The sequence below is a fragment of the Lepus europaeus genome, chromosome 5 (genome assembly GCF_033115175.1).
Source record: "Lepus europaeus isolate LE1 chromosome 5, mLepTim1.pri, whole genome shotgun sequence".
NCBI classification, from domain to species: Eukaryota; Metazoa; Chordata; class Mammalia; order Lagomorpha; family Leporidae; genus Lepus; species Lepus europaeus.
The window spans coordinates 89,828,646-89,830,270 of NC_084831.1; the positions used below are offsets into that span (position 1 = coordinate 89,828,646).

The 1,625-nt window shown below is 37.7% G+C and overlaps 1 pseudogene; it reads left to right on the plus strand.

Annotated features, from left to right (window-relative positions):
• Positions 1-1,190: 1,190 nt before the first annotated feature.
• On the plus strand, positions 1,191-1,360 carry LOC133761386 (U2 spliceosomal RNA; annotated as a pseudogene).
• Positions 1,361-1,625: the final 265 nt, after the last annotated feature.

Below are 1,625 nucleotides of genomic sequence, written 5' to 3' on the forward strand. Positions count from 1 at the left end.
GGGGTAGGAGAGGTCTTCCATCCGCTGTTTCACTCTCAAAATGGCTGCAGTGGCTGGAGCTGAGCCAAACCAAAATCAGGAGCCAGGAGCTTTTTACAGGTCTTTCGTGTGGGTGCAGGGGCTTGAGGACTTGGACCATCTTCTACTGTGGCTCCCAGGCCACAGCAGAAAGCTGGATCAGAAATGGAGCAGCCAAGACTGGAACAGGTGCCCATATGGGATGCTGGCACTGCAGGCAGAGACTTTACTTGCTACACCACAGCGTCAGCCCCTCACTTGACTTTTTAAGTTAGCCATACATGTATAAGCATGGTAGAAAAATCAGTTTCTCAGAATAGCAAGTATAGCTCAAGCTGGAAATTCATCCACTGAAGTAAACTCTCCATTAAGAATATTGCCAACAAAAAGATTGAGCTAACCAAAATAAATACATAGGGATAGAATTGCAGCAGATGATAGTGGAGGAATCTGAAATCTTTTGATAAAGCTGTTCTGTTAATGGGATTTGTGAGCATGTGGCATCACTAGGTATTTGAAATAAAATGAGACTTTAATCAAAAAGTTAGACAGTTTCTGATCACAATCCTAAGTCGCAATCTGAAATCTAAAATCCTAAGGATCTGAAATCCCAAATCCTTGCCAAAGTCTTTTAAACATAAGGTAAATCTTCGGAAATAATACGCATATCCTGGATGATATTAATTGCTGTCACCAAAGGCAATAAGGCTGGTTGGAGAGCTGTGCTAATAGTTTGTTTGTGCAGTGCCCTCCAGGAGAAACAAAGACTATGGCATAGACCATGCTCAATGAACTCTTGAGAATAGAGTTTAAATGAAGCTATACAACATGTTAACTCTTTCTTTTGTCAATTTGGCAGGGAAAGAAGAATGGAAGAATGGAAGCTTCAGAAGTCCTTAGTTAAATAGTGCAAGCTAAATATCACATTTTGGTACTATGTTATCTATGTTATTGTTTAACACATAGATATTTTAAATTTAGATGTGATCAAATCTGTCATTTATCCCCCATGATGGTTTATGCATCTGTGCCTTATCTAAACTACAATAAGACACTCTTTTCCTGTATTTTATTCTCCTTTTTAAAATTATGCTTTTCACATTGAGAATTTAAATCCACTTGAATTTAATTTTTGTACACTACGTAATTTAGGGATATAACTAATACAATTGATCGCTTCTCGGCCTTTTGGCCAAGATCAAGTGTAGTATCTGTTCTTATCAGTTTAATATCTGATGCGTCCTCTATCTGAGGACAAAAAAAATAACTAATACAATTGTTCTAATTATTTAAATTGTTTGTTAATCACCTTCTGTTATGCAGTACCACTGCCCAAATATATTAAGTTGCTATTATTATATGAGTACTCTTGTGATAATAAGTTAGAGGGGTCTGTTTTTAAGGGATACATTTTATTTGAAAAGTATTTTTCTACCCCAGTACTACAATACTTGATTAGCATATCTTCATAGTAATTCTGGAAGCCTGATATGGCAAATCCTCCTATCTTGTACTTCCTCATTTTGAGAGGGGGAGGGTGGTAGGCATTTGGTTAAGATGCTGCTTGGTACTCTTGCATCCCATATGGGAGTGCATGGGTTAGAGTT